The sequence below is a fragment of the Morone saxatilis genome, unplaced genomic scaffold (assembly GCF_004916995.1).
Source record: "Morone saxatilis isolate NCDOM2014 unplaced genomic scaffold, NCSU_SB_2.0 Contig9, whole genome shotgun sequence".
NCBI classification, from domain to species: domain Eukaryota; kingdom Metazoa; phylum Chordata; class Actinopteri; family Moronidae; genus Morone; species Morone saxatilis.
In genome coordinates, this window is record NW_023340268.1 from 9,223,381 (window position 1) to 9,230,616 (window position 7,236).

General features: G+C 38.2%; 1 protein-coding gene across 1 annotated transcript in view; it reads left to right on the forward strand.

Annotated features, from left to right (window-relative positions):
* Positions 1-3,821: 3,821 nt before the first annotated feature.
* ptk2aa (protein tyrosine kinase 2aa) overlaps positions 3,822-7,236 on the forward strand; it is a 54,302-nt gene continuing 50,887 nt past the window's right edge. Inside the window, exon 1 of the mRNA XM_035680990.1 lies at positions 3,822-4,028. The gene's annotated coding sequence lies outside the window, so the exon portion shown is untranslated. The remainder of the gene's footprint in view (positions 4,029-7,236) is intronic.

Sequence of the window (7,236 nt, forward strand, 5' to 3'; positions counted from 1 at the left end):
CTTCACACACAAACACACACACACACACACACACACACACACACCACACACACACAACACACACACACACCACAACACACACACACACACACACAACCCCAAAACAACACACACACTGACACGTTGGTCAGTCAAACTCAAACGTTGCGTGGACTTCCTGTTTACAAAATCCAAAATAAAAGCATTTTGCCCCTTCTATCTTTTGCCAGTTCAGAGAGCTGGGTACTGGCGCCGTCTAGTGTATTTAGATACGCAAATGTAAAGGCACCCCCCCCCCCTCAAAAAAACCATACATTTATGCAATTTACTGAGCTGACTTTTTATAATACAGAAGAAAACAAATATTATACACATATAAATGCTACTTCAATGCTCATCTTTAAATACACAAATAAGACATGAAGCAGCTGTTTTTTTTAACCTTTATTTAACCAGTCGGTTGAGAACCATTCTATATTTACAATGCCGTAAATAAGGCAGCAATGTTTACAATCATTTTTATTTGCGCTGTATTAAAAAGAATATTCTGAATTATTTATTTAATATAAAATATATTACATTTTATTTTAAGCCATGTCACGTGGGAGAGAGCCCTGTCTATCTCAGGACGAAAGTTTTCATCTTTTACTCCTCACAATAAATATGCTTTAAAATTTATTTCACTGTTTTTTTAAGAATATTCATCTCAAGAGAAACAACTCTAAAGTGCAATTCATTTTTGTGATTAAGCAAAACATGAGATGAACACTCAAATGAATCATAACCCTCTGGGACATACAATAAAATAGAAATATACACACATATAAACACATGCTCTACACACACACATAGTTTAGGAAATGTGAATCCAGATGCAGATTAGAAACAGGGGATATAAAAAACTGTGCTGGAGCCAGCATAAGGGAGACTACAGAGAGTGTTAGAGACAAAGGCTAACCTGTTATGACCTGTATATTATATTATATGCTACATTGTTTTGTAAAATATAGCAAGGGTCCTGTCTTTTATGCTTAGTTGTCTGATGTCCTGCCCCACCTGGTATCTGTTGGTGATTATTGCAAATTAAATAAAGTATCTATCAGTTACTTAATCTAACAACACTTCCTTTGATGTGTTAATTATTTCTTACAGATCCAAATATAGTTTTCCAAATGACTGATATTAAATTGTTTTTTTACTTCCTGTTAGTGTACTAAACTGGTTTTATTTTAACTACTCCTTATTTGTGGTTAATTGATTTTTATTAAGTATTTGCCGTAGGACTGTTCAGAGTTTTGTTCACTGCTGTATATGGTTTTATTATGAGTGGTATCAACAGATCTGAAAGATCTATAGATAAAGCTACCAAAGGTGACGCCTGGCCAGCCGCAAAGAAAGGAGAGATGACTGAATCATCTGAGAGGAGAGCTTTAAAAGATGGTTTAAACTTAATAATTTCACAATTGCATTTTTCATTTTAAGATTAATTTACATGTAACTGATTAAGAGCAACAATTTGTCAATATCTAAGCCTGGGTTGGCATCACACCTGTTGAGTTCAGGTAAAGTCATTTGAAAAGATGCTTCATCACATAAATAAATAAAAGACGAATAAAGACATACATTACATAAAGTATTGATCAAAATGGGTTGTGCAATTAAAAAATCTTCCATTTTTAAGTGGTGTTTTGACATGTTTACCTATAGCAAGGAAGTGACTTGCTGAACTTACACACTGTGTTCCACCTCATTGTCCACTTCATATATTTAATTTTAGGCACTTCAAAAACCGGTTGAAGAAATGACTAAATAAACCCATTAAGCACAAGAAAGCTCAGCAATGTCTTACAAATTGTCAGCTAGTATTGTTTCATAATTGTTTTGCTCTCGGCTGATTAATTTCTGCTGCTTCCAAATTTCCTCTCATGTCATGTTGTTAATTATAAGAATTCGGACTCTGTGTTCGTTCGGTTATGACAGGCTGTTTGTGCTCACTCAGGTTTCTGGCTTCATCCAGAAGCTCACGCTCAATGATCATGATTGATTGGCTGATGTGTGGTATATAAGAAAAAAAACAAATGGGACTATTTGGTAACAATATTTGCCCTACACTTTTTAAATGTCTATGTCAATATACGGTGCGAAAAGCGGGTCAGCCGTGATCGTATAGTGTTAGTACTCTGCGTTGTGGCCGCAGCACCCCGGTTCAATAAACGGGTCACGCAAACCCGTCCTCTGGACTCTCTGATACAGGAACATTTTAAAGGAGAGACATCACACTGATTGATGTAAGATGTTCACAAACGCGTATTTTGATCGAATTCAGCATAGAGGCTTCACCAAAAAACCACAGCATTTTTTCAAATGTTGTTGTAGTGATCATTGATTTATTATCCAGAAAGAAATTAAGACAATCAAAAACTAAATAAATTAAATTTAGAAATAATTATAACCATTGGGGTTCATCCATCAGGGACCATAAAAATCACCAAATCTAAATATGTAAGTCCATACCCCTTGGGATTAGAAACCTGTGATAATATATATCTGATATATATATATGTAGAATTAGATGTAAACCCAAATATACTTGCAATAACAATAGTGACCCACCAGATGTCGTCTTTGGACCTTGCACAGATGGAAAGCACATGGCAGAAAGGGCACTCACATAAAAAAAAGACACAGGATCACTGCATAGTCAGTTTTGAATGTAATCATTTACTGAAGTAAAAGTAGCAGAATTAAAGTACTCCATTACACGTAAAAGGGTACAGAAGATTTGGCAACAAAATATGCATTATATAAAGTCAATCAAAAGGACTGTATGATATAAGAGGCTCGATTTAAGTAACAAAAACATAACAATTCTTATTTCAGGTTATTATACACCAATGAAAACACAGTTATGCAGTATATATATCTCCATTTAAGCCAATAGATCTATAAATGTTACGAGCCACTGACCTTTTAAATATATTAAATAAAGTGCATACAGTAGAAAGTACAAGTAAGACTACCCCTAAAGTACATTACAGTACTTGAGTTAAACTGTACTTAGTTACAGGTTAAATCTTATTTATGTCACTCTGCGGCTTTAAAAGTATTTGTTTGTATCAGCTTAAAAATGGGAATAAGTGCTTCTTACTACTACCCTGGGATACGTACGCTTTCAAGGAATATCCTGATACAGGTACTGAAGTAAAGATGTACTTATTACAGTTAAAATGTATCTATATCTCTTTTACTGTATTGCTTGCTTTTACTTAAAGCTACAAAAACTACTTTGTATCGTATATTTTGCTGAAACAACCAGGAAAGAAAACAACCAATCAGGGGCCAAGGAAGTTATTGATTCCCAGGTCTTCAAATATTGATTACTTGGCAATGAGACTCACACAGATCAGCTGGACCTCAAGCCACCAGATTCAAAAACAGTCCCAACCATCATTCTCCTCTTCCGATTGGCTGTTATTTCCTGGCCTGCGCATTCTTCAAAACACCATTAGGAGCAGCTAAGGAAGAAAGCCACGAGGAGGCTGATTTCCCCCCAGATTATCTCTCTCGTGTAGCTTCTTGTCAGCAATAAAGTGAAAGTTTCAAGCAAATACGACAAAGAAGTATTTATAATACCTACTAGCTTTAAAAAAAAAAAAATAGTTTAAATAAACAATACTACTTCCTACCTGGAGTATTACATATCGTTATCAACTCTCCACGTTCTCTCTTCTCTCTCTCTCCTCTCTCTCTTTCTCTCTCTTCTCTCTCTCTTTCTGTGTGTGTGTGTGTGTGTGTGTCGCTCCCTGCAGCAGCCATATTGGAATGCTGGATGTGGAGAGGGGAAGCAGGAACAGACTAGAGAGAGAGAGAGAGAGAGAGGAGGGGGGAGACAGAGAGAGAGAGCAAGAGAGAGAGAGAGAGAAAACAGTGACTGTAAACTACTCGTAGCTCCACAACTGAACATAACGGATTATTTACCGTCCGATAACGCCGTCTACCCCCGGTAAAGTCAACACAAGCCGCTCGGACGTCCCCTGGAACCGGTCAACGTGAGTGCTGCTTTTTGTTTTTCGGGTGGAAGAAGAGCTGAAAGAGAAAGAAAAGTATGGGATGCGGTTTGGTTTTCAGCGTTCGTCCTGGCTGCTCGGCGTTGGCTGCTTCCTCTCCCAGTTTTTCCCCCCTTTCTGAACCGCTGTCATATGTAATTCACTCAGTTGTGATTAGGGGGGGGGACGTGACTGATACATTATAGTAGCTTTACAGCGCCGTGAGTAGGGGTCGTACTTTTTCTTTTACCCCCTTCTTCTTTCCCTTTTTGTTGAAAGTTGGAAGGGGTTGAAAAAGAAGAGCGACCCAGCTGCCACCAAACTCGTCGCCACACAGTCACATGGAGTGAGTGTGGAGTTAACTTTAACCTACGGTAGATACAATGCACCGGATTAACCCACATTTAGCTCCTAATCTCTGTCTCAAGTGGGTTTTTTTTTGTTTTAACTGTGTCGTGGGTTCAAGGCTGTTTGGTTACCTTGATCTTCCTCCCCAGCTGGCTGAATGTACTTAACTCTTCCTTTCTATTTTAATGGACTAGTTAAGTTTCTTTTTCCCACACAGCTACTGCTTTTATAAACCTAACCACTTGGCCCAGTTATTTAGAGTTATTGGCTGATATAATATAAGTGTGTTAATCATTTTGCTGCTATTAATAGGATAATATGGTAGATCAGGTGCCTGCAGGTCAGTTATGTAGAGATATTTGTCCACAATTGTAATCTTAGTAAGTGGTTAGTTCATCAGCAACAAATTAATCAAACAGTTTTGACAAACAATTAATAGTTTCAGTTGTTAAATTAAGCAAAATACTATTGTCATATGTGACAATTTGCAGCTTTTGTCAGTTTTTTTTAGATTATTTTGCATTGAATAGCTTCAGATTTTGTGGTGTTGGGCAGAGAAATTCAAGACTTTTCTCAGGAAAGATATCATTTTACACATTTTATACAGTAAGCAATTAATCCACCAATCAAATAAATGGACAACTCTTGCTTTGATCCCAGGCCAGAACAACCTGAGATTATTGGTGCAGTGTTGTAGCACCTTAAAGTTCCCTCAAACTCATTTAAAAATAGGTATTTTTACATTTACCTGTTTACATAACAAACATTTACATAACCAAATACACCGTAAGGAGACACTCAAAAGTTTAATGTCACTGAATCCAAGTGAACCGTCTCAGAAACAAGCTGCCCTGTGATGTGTGTGAAAGGTTGCTGGAGCCTGATTTGCTTCTACTTCATATTCCAGATGCAAGAAAATGCTAATGAATTGCAGTATCCTGAGGCCACTGAGGCTTCAGACCTACAGTATACTAATAGGAGTGCAGCTCTGCACACTTATATTAGCAGTTCTGGGAACAAGCTTAACCTCTGTGTACTGATAAAAGGGCGTTTTGTTTTGGGTCATGGTTTGGTTTTGGATTTACCTGGATATCACAGCCACAGTTTGGTACACTGTAGATACAATACAAATACTGTGTGTTAATTCTCACGTTGCAGTTATTAATGTTCAGATATTCTAAATACATATGGGCTGTCCTTTACTGAAACAAGCGACATTAGGTGCTTGCGATGGTGTGACGATAAAATCTTGGCGTCTGAATAATACATGGAGAGATGCAAGTCTGTGCCAGGATGAGGTTCACTTCCGGTACTAATAGGCTATCAATATCAATAAGCTCCTTGTCAAATGATACTGCTACTGGTATTTATGTAACGTTACATAAACAGCTGACAGGGCAAAACGTTCAGAAGGGCACGAAATTGAATGAAAATGCAGTTAAATGCAATAACTCAGGAACAATTTATCTTCCAAAACTCCTGCAAAGAGTAATAATAAGACAATATTTTCATGTCATGGGTTATTTTTTGTATCAAATTATGGCCAGTAGTCTCAATAATAAGTAGTGGTAGCAATAAGCAGTATCAGTATCAGTAAAACCCTAATGACACCCATCCCTGACTAATGTTGTGCCTCGTATATTTGCCCGATCACACCGCTGAACGCTCGCTGTAAAGCAAAGTCTTCTCACCCAGCTACTCATTTAAATGTAGTTGACTGGAGATGACATTCACAGAGCTCTTTACAGGCTTGAGATTGCATCTGAATTAGCAAGCAAAGCTCACACTGTTAATTAGCTCACCCACTTGATGAGGTTGTATTTAGTTCCACCGTAGCTGCATTCATTCAGCTCGCTCACCGTGACCGAGAGCTACACCACATGCAGAGCTTCTTTTTTTCTCCCAGCGGTGTTTGATGGTAGATTCGTGTCGATTAGGTTGGTCGATTACATTGAAATTCATCCCGTCCATGTTTGTTTGAACTACAGCCCCAGTCTACTAATTTGGCTTCACAGGGCCAAAATGAATGCGGTGTACTCCATTATCTAGAAACATGTCATTAACTTCAGTGCTTGAAACAAGCAGCAGCCAACGTTGTTTAGCTTCACTTTGTAACATACATGATGTGGCTATGGGAAAGTCCTTTTATAGGGAGCCTCTACTTTAGTTTGTATTTGTACATGGCTGTAGAAAAGTGAATGTAGGTGTTTGTGATAAATGTCAGTAAGTTGGTAGGAAGAAAAGAACAGGCTTCATAGAGAGTAGAGGTGATAGCTACACCTTTCTGACACGACTCTCTCTGTGGCTGGCCTACAGCAGCTAATACAGGCGTGGCAGTGGTGTGTGTGTGTGTGTGTGCGTGCGTGGTTTCCGTGCGTAAATTGCCAGGCCAGGTGCAGGAGCCTGTATGTTATGAAACACTTGACTACACTCCAGAGCATCTTACAGTGCAGTTTCATTACGTTTGCAGAGAACTCTCTGTTTCTATTCAGTTTCCTCTTTCTCTTCCTGCGAGGTTGTTCTGGGTTTTGGTCCATTTTAATTCACTTTTTTCTTCTTTGCAGTGATCTGCTATGTGTTCGACTCAGGTTTGTTCTACTCTAGAGTAAACGGATGGGCAGACAGAGACAGAAACACTGTAGAGAAAGACAAAAGGGTAGCAGTCTAGTGTCAGTAGATTGCAGTATGTGGTGTGATTCATAATGACTCTAACTAGTTATAGCAATCACTGGGGACACACACTGTGTGTGTGGAGGTATGTAGAGGTCCTGAAATATGTGTGTCATGAGGAATTCATGATAGTAAATTAAGTAATTGGCCGGGGGGAGAAAAGAACGACTCTCTAAGTTTGAGCGTTTTTTTG